Here is a 14,138-nt window from a genome sequence, read left to right as displayed (position 1 = left end):
AAGGTGTTGATTTAGTGGAAAAGTTTAAATATTTGGGAGTATATACATTATAAATTTTTAATTCAAAGTGAAAAATAATTATGAGATATGGGTAAATGTGTAAAAGAATTTAAATTTTAATGATCTCTGTTGGTGAGAATTTTAGTGATTAAGATGAATGGTTTGCTGAAACTTCTTAGGTAGGAGGGTATTAATAGACTTTCTTAGGGGTAAAAAGCAAAGAGCCAAGTTTATCGAATGTAAGTTTGTTGGTTGGGTTATATTGGAGGGAAAATTTTATGTTTATTATGGATGAATGGTTGTTTAAAAGAAATATACACCTCAGCGAGGAGAAGATGGATAAATTATATGTAGAGTAAATATGGGTTAGAGTTGATATGGGTTTAAAAAGTATTATGTAGATTATGAATAATTTTTAGTTTTCAATTTGGAAATGCTTATATTGTTATTTTTTTTGTATTCGAGTTAAAGTACATTATTGATATTATTTGTATAGTTGGATAAGTTTATTTAGAATTGGCTTGTTTATTTGTAACCCTGTAACCAGCTCTGGGAAGTGAGGGGGGGAGGGGGTTATTCTGGGGGGGAGATATTGTTAAAAACTTGTATAAAACTTTTCAATAAAAAAAAAGAATACAGAAATGATTTAGATAACCTGTTCCAGAGCAAACACAATTCAGTGGAGAGATGCGAGCCTGGCTATTGAAACTGTTTATAAAACTGTTAAATCTTCAGTTGCTGAGTCCAGAAATAATAATTTCTTAGTTCTCTTGTCCAAGGGATAAAGCAAACATGTTTAGCCTCTAATCTGTTTTAACAGAAAATGAACTTGTTCATTTAGCTTTTGTTTGCTTTGAACGCTGAATAGCTTGCGGTTTTTTTCTCCTGTTTTACTCCAGTAATGATTAACCAACTAATCTTCAAGATTCAGGCAGACATCAATTATCCCACTATATAGATAAAGCAAAAGAAGCTGATTTCAGCCATTCTTGTGCTCTGCCAGGGAGCAATGACTTTTGGGATAAAATAAGGTGACAAGTCATTAGGACACTAGTGTTATTTTAGGAACTAAAACAGGCTACGAATAACAGAATAACACAGTTGGAAGGACCTTGGAAGTCTTCTAGTCCGACTGCTTGCACAAGGAGGAGACACGGTGGGATTCAGCCGGTTTGCACCAGTTCGGCAGAACCGATAGCTAATTTTTTGTTGCCCAGGTCCAGAATGGACTTCCAGAAGCGGCATCCACATAGAGAACCGGTTGTTCACATATTTGAATCCTACTACTGAGTAGACACTATACCATTCTGGACAAATGGTTGTCCAGTCTCTTCTTAAAAACTTCCAGTGTTGGAGCATTCACCGCTTCTGGAGGCAGGTTGTTCCACTGATTAATTGTTCTAACTGTCAGGAAGTTTCTCCTTAGTTCTAGGTTGCTTCTCTCCTTGATGAGTTTCCATCCGTTGCTTCTTGTCCTGCCTTCAGGCACTTTGGAGAATAGCTTGACTCCCTCTTCTTTGGGGCAGCCCCTGAGATATTGGAACACTGCTATCCTGTCCTCCCTCGTCCTTCTCTTCAGTGGACTAGATTTACCCACTCCCTGCAACCGTTCATATGTTTTAGCCTCCAGTTCCCTAATAATATTTGTTGTTCTTCTCTGCAATTTTTCCAGAGTCTCAACATCTTTTTTACATCGTGGTGACCAAAACTGGATGCAGTGTTCCAAGTGTGGTCTTACCAAGGCATTATAATATATTAACACTTCACATGATCTTGATTCTATTCCTATGACACATGATACACACACACACACACACACACACACACACACACACACACACACACAGTATATATATCATGTTATAGCATTTAGGATATATACGGATAGATAAATGGATGGTTGGATGGATGGATAGATGAGATAGATCGATGGATGGATAGATAAATGGATGGATGAGATGATGGATGGATGAGATGATGGATGGATAGATGGATGGATGAGATAGACACAGACAGATGGAAAGATAGATGATAGATAGATAGATAGATAGATAGATAGATAGATAGATAGATAGATAGACAGATGAGATAGATTGGATGGATGGATAGATTGGATGGATGGATAATTGGATGGATGGATAGATAGATGAGATTGGATGGATGGATGAGATAGACACGGACAGACAGATGGAAAGATAGATTAGATAGATAAGATAGATTAGATGGAGGGATGGATTAGATCAGTGGTTCTCAACCTGTGGGTCGGGACCCCATATGGGGTCGAACGACCATTTCATGGGGGTCCCCAAACAAGGCTTTCCGCATTTTTTTCCCTTTTTCTTTGGCCACGCCCCTGGCACCCGGTGATGTATAAGTGGTTGGGGGTCACCACAACATGGAGAAATGTATTATGGGGTCGCGGCATTAGAAAGGTTGAGAACCACTGGATTAGATAGATAGATGAGATGAGATATGATGAGATGATGAGATGAGATGGATGGTATATGAATATATGCAGTGGTTTTAGCTAATGCAGAAAAGCTTGCCTTTCAGGGCTTAAAGCATGTTAAGGATTCCTTGCTTTGACTGGTTAAGTAAATGATAACCTCAACAGCAGACTGTAGCAGTACATACAAACATCTGTATCTGATAAAACCTTTGCACACCCATTTCAGGGCTGTCCAAAATTATCGGATTTAAATAAACGAACGAGTCTCTTGTTACTTTCCCTGCAGCAGCACTTTGATCACAGCACACGGGGTCTAATGTCTTCAGAAAGCTGAATGCCCTTCACCCTAGAAATTTAGTGCAGGTAGTCCTTAACTTATGACCCCAACTGAGCCCCAAATTTATGTTGCTAAATGAGAAATTTGTTAATTGAGTTTTGCCCCGTTTGGCGATTTTTCTCGCTCCGGGACATGGCAACCATCATAAATGTGAGTCAGTTGTCAGGCACCAAATGCAAATCACCTGACCGTGGGGATGGTGATAAGCGATAAGTCACTTTTCGGGGATGTTGTAACTGAACGGTCACTAAATGAACTGTTATAAGTCGAGGACTACCTGTATTCAGAGGGTCGAGCAGTAAAATGGCATTCCTATTGAATGCTATTCTTTTTCTGTCCACTAGATAGAGCACTCCAGCCCTTTGTTAGATTAATTTTATTCCAGATGGGTCTCAAAATATAACGTATTTCTGGTTAGCTGGCTGAGTGACCCAACAGCTCTCTAAGTAAAAAAGCTGCTACATGTATTCAGAAGTGTAATTATTTGTCCACAAAGCATCAGACCAGGCTTCCTCTGTTCATTCAGGCGCCCCTTTTATTTGTCCATTTAATTGCTTTTATGACAGAAAAAAACTACTAAGAGAAAAAATACACGCATGGTCAAAGAAAATAAAAATAAAAGTTTTGGTTGTTGTTTTTTTAAAAAAAGGTGGGGAAATCAACAAAAAACGCTATATTACGTTAGCTGTAAATGGCTCAGATTTGGATGCAACTTCCCTTCAGATTAAGTATTGGAATCATTCTTGTTTCCCTCCATCTTCAGCCCTGTTTGGCTTTCTACTTTCTGCCTAGCTAAAGGGATACCTGCAGTTGCCTTACAAGCACGAGGTCTGTGTGTGTGTGTGTGTGTGTGTGTGTGTGTGTGTGTGTAACTTCCTCCTCACCTTTCTTCCCATCCAGTGCAAACAAACCAGGTCATCTTTGAAGGACAGATGTTTTCCCGCCCTTTGATCACCAAGTGCCAATTGTTATCCAAGGTTTTGCTTGTTAGTTTGACCATGCAGGTTGGTGATAATGCTCCTTCCTTTTATGGGTTCATGGAAACTATTGCAGTGTTTTGTGTTAATTGGATCTCAGGAGATGCCTAAATTGCTTTAAGTATATGCCCCTAACACTGCCCTTGTTCTTGGTAGCAACCCATAGGGCGTTACCATTTCAACCTCATGGGCAGTTTTTCCATTTTGAGCCAATACTTGATAGTAGTAGTAGTAGTAGTAATAACAACAATAATAATAAAGTTGGAAGGGATCTTGGAGGTCATCCAGTCCAATCCCCTGCTCAGTCAGGAAACCCTATACCATTTTGGACAAATGGCTGTCCAGTCTCTTCTTAAAAACTTCCAGTGTTGGAGCATTCACCGCTTCTGGAGGCAGGTTGTTCCACTGGTTAATTGTTCTAACTGTCAGGAAGTTTCTCCTTAGTTCTAGGTTGCTTCTCTCTTTGGTTAGTTTCCACCTGTTCCTTCTTGTCCTGCCTTCAGGCGCTTTGGAGAATAGCTTGACTCCCTCTTCTTTGGGGCAGCCCCTGAGATATTGGAAGACTGTTATCATGTCTCCCCTAGTCCTTCTCTTCATTAAACTAGACATACCCAATTCCATCAGCCGTTCCTTATATGCTTTAGCCTCCAGTCCCCTGATCATCTTTGTTGCTCTTCTCTGTACTCTTTCTAGAGTCTCAACATCTTTTTTTACATATTGTACTTAACTGAATTTGCAGTTAAATAAGCCTTGACTAATTAAAGGGATATATTTGCCGTGCCATGCAGTTTATACTTGATATAAATTAATTACACTGGCTGTGCTAACAATCACTTGATATCTGGATCACAAGCTAGCTAATCCTAAAGGTGTTTTCTTTTTGTTCCAAAATGCAACTCGACTTTGTTTTTTTCTTAGAAAATGTTTCATTCCTCAACCCAGAAGCTTTGTCAGTTCTCTTGGATGTGAAACATTTTCAAAGGAACCACCAAGAAAGTCCAGTTGCCTTTTGGAAAAAGCATCTTTGGGACAGCCATGACCTGTTTGACTGAGAATCTCCATAAACAAAATAGAAACGAATCCTAAATCCAGGAATGTACACACAATACTAAACTGTGTACACTTACAATAACAAAATCTGTCTAAAAATGCATGGCGCGATGCCTTCTCTTAGTCCTTGTAACTATCACTGAAAATCTGCCTTTGCTTTCATCTGGGCAGGAAAATAAAAAGAAACAAGGCATATTTCTGAATTCTCTGAAAAAGATGAGAAAAACGGGGCAGACGGTGAAATGCTGAGTAGCTTAGCAAAACAGAGCTTAAGAGACTTTGGTGATCAGAGCTGAGTGCTCTCTCTCTCTATATATAACATATAATTATTCTATACTTTTCATACAGCAGAGGGCAGGCTGTTAAATCTTGTAATGGATGTATGCTCTGTGGAAAGAGAATTTTAAATTATAAAACTGCTTAGCTGATGAAATGCACCATTTGTTCTATTCAGATTGTAAAAGTGTGGAACTCAAAAGACACATCTGTTGGGGGGTCTATATCACTAAGGTTTTACTTCTTTATCTACTTATTTATTTAGTGTATGGCACATCATATGTGGACTAGCAGTATGTATTAACATTTCATCTAAATTAGAAGAACCCAATAAAATATAAACGTTAAAAAGATCTAGGTTGAAACAACAACAACAACAACAACAACAAAACAACAACAACAACAACAACAACAACAATAATAATAATAATAATAATAATAATAATAATAATGGGACTTCAGAATTCAAACAGACAAGCACCTGCAACATAACACCCCAGACTTAACAATTGTCGATAAGAAAGACAAAAAAGTCTGGATAGTGGACGTGGCAGTGCCTGGAGACAGCAGAATAGAAGAGAAAGAACTGGAGAAGATAACAAAATACAAAGACCTACAAATAGAAATAGAAAGACTGTGGCAAAAGCAAGCAAGGGTAGTACCAATAGTCATAGGCTCCTTGGGTGCAATCCAAAACAACTGGAGCACCACTTGAACACCATTGGCATTGACAAATTCGCTATTAGTCAATTGCAAAAGGCGGCCTTACTAGGAACTGCTTCCATCCTGCGACGATACCTGTAATACCATCAAACATCCACATCTGCCTATCCCAGGTCCTGGGTAAGGACTCGATAGGTAGACAAAATGCCAAATCCAGTCTGAACATCTGGCTGACTGTGCGATGAATGATAATAATAATAATAAAGTTGGAAGAGACCTTGGAGGTTGAGTCCAACCCCCTGCTCAGGCAGGAAACCCTATACCATTTCGGACAAATGGCTGTCCAGTCTCTTCTTAAAGACTTCCAGTGTTGGAGCATTCACCGCTTCTGGAGGCAGGTTGTTCCACTGGTTAATTGTTCTGACTGTCAGGAAGTTTCTCCTTCGTTCTAGGTTGCTTCTCTCCTTGATCAGTTTCCATCTGTTGCTTCTTGTCCTGCCTTCAGGCGCCTTGGAGAATAGTCCTAGGCCCCTGGTAGGCAACCTTGGCTGTTTTATGACTGGTGGACTTCAGCTCCCAAAATTCCTGAGCCAGCATGGCTCAGTTTGGAAACCTCTCCCTTTCCCCTCGGCATGGCTGGCTCAGGAATTCTGGGAGTTGAAGTCCACGAGTCATAAAAGAGCCAAGGTGGCCTACCCCTGTCCTATGCTATCTAACCGTTGAAGCCAGCATCATTTATAAGAGTCAAGATGGCGCAGTGGTTAGACTGCAGTATTGCAGGCTAATTCTGCTGACTGCCAGCACTTCGGCAGTTTGATCCTGACCGACTCAAGGTTGACCTTCCAAGGTCGGTAAAATGAGGACCTAGATTATTGGGAGCAAGATGCTGATTCTGCAAACCACTTAGAGAAGGCTGTAAAGCACTGTGAAGTGGTATATAAGCCTAAGTGCTATTGTTATATTTTAAAAAATCAGATACTGGATCAGTATATGCCCTCAGCTTACAGTCAGTCGTGATGTGATCTACAGTTTGACATAAGACCCCACAGTCACACCGAGAGGAGGATACTATGCCACATTTATAAAGGGAATGCCGGCAGATGCCATGTGTGCTGTAATTTTTCACACTTACGACCATTGCCGCATGTGATCAGAATTCAGATGCTTGGCAACTGACTCATATTTATGACCGTTGCAGCATCCCGGAGTCACGTCACGTGATCTCCTTTTGTGACCTCCATGGAAAAGCCAGATTTGCCTAGCAATGGTGTTGCCAACTTAATAACTGCAGTGATCCACTTAACAACTGTGGCGAGAAAGTTTTGTTAAATGGGGCAAAACTCGCTTAGCAAACGTCTTGCTTAACAACGGAAATTTTGAGCTCAATTGTGGTCATAAGTCAAGGACTCTCAGTATTAAAAAACAGAGATACCAATGTAGAGAACCCACCACTCTAAAAAAAAAATTGAGATGGGGTATTAATTCAGACTCCTTCATGGATTGCTGCCTTGTCGTGGCGAAGGGGCTTGTGTAACTCAATGAAGCTATGAGCTATGCCGTTTTTCCCAGTTGCAAGGTATGACTGTGAAAGTTGGACCATAAGAAAGGCTGAGCGCAAAAGAATTGAGGCCTTTGAACTATGGTGCTGGAGAAGACTCCTGCGAGTCCCCTGGACTGCAAGGTGATCAAACCGGTCAGTCCTAGAGGAGATCAACCCCGACTGCTCTTTAGAAGGCCAGATCCTGAAGTTGAAACTCAAGTACTTTGGCCACCTAATGAGAAGGAAGGACTCACTGGAGAAGAGCCTAATGCTGGGAAAGACTGAGGGCAATAGAAGAAGGGGACAACAGAGAATGAGATGGCTGGATGGAGTCACTGAAGCAGTAGGCGTGAGCTTAAATGGATTCCAGAAGATGGTAGAGGACAGGAAGACCTGGAGGAACGTTGTCCATGGGGTCGCGATGGGTCAGACATGACTTCGCAACTAACAACAACATTAATTCAGACCCGAGTCCTTTCTTTTGCTGGAAGCCATAAAATCCAATTGTTTTATCTTTTTTCATTAAAGCTGACAACAACCCTCAGCGGCTATGCCGATGGGTTGGATTCACTGCCATGCACAATCAAGTTTATTTGCTTAGGTCCAGCTTTATTTATTTTCGGATGTTTCAGTTAGGAGCGTTTTGTGGTCATTTCCAAAGCAGCTTGCTCGCTTTGTATATTTTGGGGCTTCTGACTTAGCCAAGTGCCGAAGGATCTGGCGGCTTGCTTCTATTTTCCTACCCAGGGGTTTTTATAAACTTTCAGAAGGAACTGAAAGAATGCTATTTCTGAGCCAGATTAATTTTTTTTCAAAGCAGCCGCTCTCGGTTGCCTGCAAATTTCTGCAAAACGGTAGAGGCTTCAAAAGAAAAGAAATGAAAGCCTGCGTTGTGCAATTGTGACAAATTGTTTTCATCCGCAGCTTTACCCTCCTTAAATTCTCACTGATCTTCTTTCCCTGGTCCTTTTATATTTGAGGGGACTTGTGGACTTCAACTTCCAGAATTCCTCAGCCAGGCAGAAAATCCTGGTTCCCCATTTGGACATTGTTAAATCCTTTGTTCGCATGCGAATGATGAAGACACATGGTGACAACTAACAATGCTTTATTCTCCTACTCCAACTCCAAGCAAAAAGCAAAAGGCATGCAGGCCTTTTTATAGGGCTTGAAACCCCGGACAGAGTGAACCAATAAGAGTTCTTCTTTCTCCGTGCCTTGCGCATGCGCACAAGGCTGATGCCGCTCTGTCTGGTCCTGGGCAGCTTTTAGAATGCCCGGGACCATTTGCAACAATTCTGGGCCTGCTGAGTTTCCTCATCAGGCCCAAGACACAACAGACATGACATGAAACTGTGGCTGGTTAAACATTTTCCCTCTTTCGCTTTGCAAAATTTGCTGGAAGGCAAGCAAAAGAGGGGACAAGCAAAGGATGAGATTTGTTAAGAATCCATCCCACCTTTTACTCAAAATAAGTGAGCAAAACCAACCAGAGGTTTTAGGGTATGGACTGAATCTAGTTCTTCGTGACTACAGCGTGACCTTCCTTAGGATGACCCATCCCCAACCTGACCCTTCAGTCAGGGGTCTTCAAATTTGGCCCTTTTATGACTTGTGGACTTCATCTCAGGATGACCCATCCCCAACCTGACCCTTCAGTTAGAGGTCTTCAAATTTGGCCCTTTTATGACTTGTGGACTTCATCCTCAGGGTGACCCATCCCCAACCTGACCCTTCAATCAGGGGTCTTCAAACTTGGCCCTTTTATGACTTGTGGACTTCATCCTCAGGGTGACCCATCCCCAACCTGACCCTTCAATCAGGAGTCTTCAAACTTGGCCCTTTTATGACTTGTGGACTTCATCCTCAGGGTGACCCATCCCCAACCTGACCCTTCAGTCAGAGGTCTTCAAACTTGGCCCTTTTATGACTTGTGGACTTCAACTCCCAGAATTCCTCAGCCAGCATTGCTGGCTGAGGAATTCTGGAAGTTAAAGTCCACAAGTCATAAAAGGGCCAAGTTTGAAGACCCCTGTTCTAGGGTCTCAATTTGTTTTATGTATCAGCTGCAAAGAAAGAAGCATTCACATACCCTGGGTCCATATTTATCAGTGGGAAAAGACTTTGAGGAGTCTAAGAGCCATGAGCTTGGGATACTAATGGGTTCCTAGTAAACATTAATTGGCTGTCAAAATGGATTGCAATCATTTTTACTGGGCCTAAAGTCGCCTGGCATTATAGATACTTCTGAATTCTGAATTAAAGATATTAATAGGGTGGGACTGGTTCCCTACCCACAAGTTCCTTTTGCAAACACCCTGTTCTCCTTTTCTGTGGCCAAACGGCAGGAGTTAGTGGCTACTAGGGCAAAATATGTTTTTTTTTTAAATCTGCTTAACTTTCCAGTTCTGAAAATCAGTTAGTACGAGGTTTGCCTAGTGTCACTTTATGGTATAGATTAATTCCAGATGAAAAACTTTTACTCCCTAGTTTAAAATCCTGAAGTTTGAAAGCTGCAGCTTTTCATTACCCCTTCTCATTTACTGTTTTTTTTTTTTTAAATAACAATCTGATTTTGGTTAGGTGAAAACATTTTAATGCTTTGTGACCTGCCTAAGAAAAAAATAGATTCGCAGGTAGTCTATAGAATACCACACAGAATTTGGGCCTCATCCTCCATATTCCTCACTCAATAGTGTCAGGGTGCTTAACATTGTATTATGGATCATCACACAGTCAGCCAGATGTTCAGACTGGATTTGGAATTTTGTCTACCTATCGAGTCCTTACCCAAGACCTGGGATAGGCAGATGTGGATGTTTGATGGTATTACAGATACCGTCGCAGGATGGAAGCAGTTCCTAGTAAGGCCGCCTTTTGCAATTGACTAATAGCGAATTTGTCAATGCCAATGGTGTTCAAGTGGTGCTCCAGTTGTTTTGGGATTGCACCCAAGGAGCCTATTACTATTGGTACTACCCTTGCTTGCTTTTGCCACAGTCTTTCTATTTCTATTTGTAGGTCTTTATATTTTGTTATCTTCTCCAGTTCTTTCTCGTCTATTCTGCTGTCTCCAGGCACTGCCACGTCCACTATCCAGACTTTTTTGTCTTTCTTATCGACAATTGTTAAGTCTGGGGTGTTATGTTGCAGGTGCTTGTCTGTTTGAATTCTGAAGTCCCAGAGCAGTTTAATTTTATCATTTTCTATGACTTTCTCTATTTTATGATCCCACCAGTTTTTGCTTACAGGCAAATGATATTTTTTGCAGATCTTCCAATGCACCATTGTTGCTACTTTGTCATGCCGCTGCTTGTAATCAGTTTCTGCAATCTTCTTGCAACAGCTTACCAAGTGGTCCACTGTTTCTTCAGCTTCTTTGCATAGGCGACACTTACTGTCTGTTGCTGTCTTCTCAATTTTGACTTTGTATGCATTGTCCTTAAGGCTTGGTCTTGTGCAGCCAGAATTAGTCCCTCGGTCTCTTTCTTCAATTTTCCTGCTCTTAGCCATTGCCAGGTTTTATTATTATCTGCTTTCCCAGCTATTTTTTTCATGTATTGGCCATGTAGTGCTTTGTCTTCCCATGCCGCTATTCTGTTCTTCATTTGGTCTTTCTTGTAGGCCAGTTTGGTCTCTCCAGTAGTTAGTAAGCCTTCCTGATATACTAATTTCAGTGCATCTTCATCATTGTTCTTCAGATATTCTTCCAAAGCCATTTTTTCTTCTTCAACCATCTGATGTACTTGTAGCATTCCACGCCCACCTATTTGCCTTGGTAGATAAAGTCTATCAATGTCACTTATTATCGATTATTGCACAGTCAGCCAGATGTTCAGACTGGATTTGGCATTTTGTCTACCTATCGAGTCCTTAGCCAGGACCTGGGATAGGCAGATGTGGATGTTTGATGGTATTACAGATATCGTTGCAGGATGGAAGCAGTTCCTAATCAGGCCGCCTTTTGCAATTGACTAATAGCAAATTTGTCAATGCCAATGGTATCAAACATCAAAAACATCTGCCAGACTATCCCACCTCCTTTATATGGATGATCTGAAGCTGTATGGAAAAACATCATCTGAAATAGAATCGCTGCTCAACACTGTCCGTATATATAGCCAAGATATTGTAATGGAGTTTGGCTTGGACAAATGTGCCACACTTACTATCAAACAAGGAAAAATAGTGAAAACTGAAGGAATCAAGATGCCCCACGAAAATAACATTAAGAGTCTGGATGAGGAAGATACTACAAATACTTGGGTATCCTTCAAGCTGACAACATCAAGCACACTGAAGTCAAGAAAAAGATTAGAGGTGAATACATCAAGAGAGTGAAGAAGATCTTAAAATCCAAACTCAATGGAGGAAATACTATAAAGGCAATCAACACCTGGGCAATCCCAGTCATTAGGTACACAGCTGGAATAGTGGACTGGACTCAAGCAGAACTAAAAGCAATGGATAGGCAGACCAGAAAAATAATGACAATGAATCATGCCCTTCATCCACGCAGTGACATTGATAGACTTTATCTACCAAGGCAAATAGGTGGGCGTGGAATGCTACAAGTACATCAGATGGTTGAAGAAGAAAAAATGGCTTTGGAAGAATATCTGAAGAACAATGATGAAGATGCACTGAAATTAGTATATCAGGAAGGCTTACTAACTACTGGAGAGACCAAACTGGCCTACAAGAAAGACCAAATGAAGAACAGAATAGAGGCATGGGAAGACAAAGCACTACATGGCCAATACATGAAAAAAATAGCTGGGAAAGCAGATAATAATAAAACCTGGCAATGGCTAAGAGCAGGAAAATTGAAGAAAGAGACCGAGGGACTAATTCTGGCTGCACAAGACCAAGCCTTAAGGACAAATGCATACAAAGTCAAAATTGAGAAGACAGCAACAGACAGTAAGTGCCGCCTATGCAAAGAAGCTGAAGAAACAGTGGACCACTTGGTAAGCTGTTGCAAGAAGATTGCACAGAACTGATTACAAGCAGCGGCATGACAAAGTAGCAACAATGGTGCATTGGAAGATCTGCAAAAAATATCATTTGCCTGTAAGCAAAAACTGGTGGGATCATAAAATAGAGAAAGTCATAGAAAATGATAAAATTAAACTGCTCTGGGACTTCAGAATTCAAACAGACAAGCACCTGCAACATAACACCCCAGACTTAACAATTGTCGATAAGAAAGACAAAAAAGTCTGGATAGTGGACGTGGCAGTGCCTGGAGACAGCAGAATAGAAGAGAAAGAACTGGAGAAGATAACAAAATACAAAGACCTACAAATAGAAATAGAAAGACTGTGGCAAAAGCAAGCAAGGGTAGTACCAATAGTCATAGGCTCCTTGGGTGCAATCCCAAAACAACTGGAGCACCACTTGAACACCATTGGCATTGACAAATTTTATTATTATTATTATTATCGATCATCGCACAGTCAGCCAGATGTTCAGACTGGATTTGGCATTTTGTCTACCTATCGAGTCCTTACCCAGGACCTGGGATAGGCAGATGTGGATGTTTGATGGTATTACAGATATCGTCGCAGGATGGAAGCAGTTCCTAGTAAGGCTGCCTTTTGCAATTGACTAATAGCGAATTTGTCAATGCCAATGGTGTTCAAGTGGTGCTCCAGTTGTTTTGGGATTGCATCCAAGGAGCCTATTACTATTGGTACTACCCTTGCTTGCTTTTGCCACAGTCTTTCTATTTCTATTTGTAGGTCTTTATATTTTGTTATCTTCTCCAGTTCTTTCTCTTCTATTCTGCTATCTCCAGGCACTGCCACGTCCACTATCCAGACTTTTTTGTCTTTCTTATCGACAATTGTTAAGTCTGGGGTGTTATGTTGCAGGTGCTTGTCTGTTTGAATTCTGAAGTCCAAGAGCAGTTTAATTTTATCATTTTCTATGACTTTCTCTATTTTATGATCCCACCAGTTTTTGCTTACAGGCAAATGATATTTTTTGCAGATCTTCCAATGCAACATTGTTGCTACTTTGTCATGCCGCTGCTTGTAGTCAGTCTGTGCAATCTTCTTGCAACAGCTTACCAGGTGGTCCACTGTTTCTTCAGCTTCTTTGCATAGGCGGCACTTACTGTCTGTTGCTGTCTTCTCAATTTTGACTTTGTATGCATTTGTCCTTAAAGCTTGGTCTTGTGCAGCCAGAATTAGTCCCTCGGTCTCTTCTTCAATTTTCCTGCTCTTAGCCATTGCCAGGTTTTATTATTATCTGCTTTCCCAGCTATTTTTTTAATGTATTGGCCATGTAGTGCTTTGTCTTCCCATGCCTCTATTCTGTTCTTCATTTGGTCTTTCTTGTAGGCCAGTTGGTCTCTCCAGTAGTTAGTAAGCCTTCCTGATATACTAATTTCAGTGCATCTTCATCATTGTTCTTCAGATATTCTTCCAAAGTCATTTTTTCTTCTTCAACCATCTGATGTACTTGTAGCATTCCACGCCCACTATTTGCCTTGGTAGATAAAGTCTATCAATGTCACTGCGTGGATGAAGGGCATGATTCATTGTCATTATTTTTCTGGTCTGCCTATCCATTGCTTTTAGTTCTGCTTGAGTCCAGTCCACTATTCCAGCTGTGTACCTAATGACTGGGATTGCCCAGGTGTTGATTGCCTTTATGGTATTTCCTCCATTGAGTTTGGACTTTAAGATCTTCTTCACTCTCTTGATGTATTCACCTCTAATCTTTTTCTTGACTACAGTGTGCTTGATGTTGTCAGCTTGAAGGATACCCAAGTATTTGTAGTATTCTTCCTCATCCAGACTCTTAATGCTATTTTCGTGGGGCATCTTGATTCCTTCA

Source organism: Crotalus tigris, unplaced genomic scaffold (assembly GCF_016545835.1).
Source record: "Crotalus tigris isolate CLP2741 ecotype Arizona unplaced genomic scaffold, ASM1654583v1 scf7180000020728.642097, whole genome shotgun sequence".
Lineage (NCBI taxonomy): Eukaryota > Metazoa > Chordata > Lepidosauria > Squamata > Viperidae > Crotalus > Crotalus tigris.
This window is presented reverse-complemented; position numbering follows the sequence as displayed.